Here is a 433-nt window from a genome sequence, read left to right as displayed (position 1 = left end):
CGTTGCTAGAAATTTACCGGGACCTTACCGAGGGCTACAAAATCTGTAAGGTTTACGAAACTTCTTAAGGTACCTTAAGTTAAATGTCTGGTGTTCCTCCGTACTTTCCGCCTCAACAACAGGTTGAAATGTAAAGCATGTTTACCCACAATAAACCCACCTACGGCCACATCATGTCAGCGGATCCACAATCCATGCCTTGCTTAGTAGACAGGGCGACACCTGGTGGGGAAGATTTAAAACTGCATCTCACGAAGCGGTTACCTGCTTGCGTTCACGTCGGTCCGGTTGTATTAACAGGGACCAATACACCAGTAGTCTCATTTTTTTTTTTTTTTTTTGTAATAAGGGGCTCTTCACCTATGTGACGTTCTCCATTCGTCTTGTGCTTGAGTGTGGTTTAAATCTGGTCTTTTCTGACCAGAAGAAGTCA

The sequence above is a fragment of the Poecilia latipinna genome, unplaced genomic scaffold (assembly GCF_001443285.1).
Source record: "Poecilia latipinna isolate Pla-1442-1.1 unplaced genomic scaffold, P_latipinna-1.0 Scaffold333, whole genome shotgun sequence".
NCBI lineage: Eukaryota > Metazoa > Chordata > Actinopteri > Cyprinodontiformes > Poeciliidae > Poecilia > Poecilia latipinna.
The sequence above is the reverse complement of the archived record's forward strand: the minus strand, read 5'-3'. Positions refer to the sequence as shown.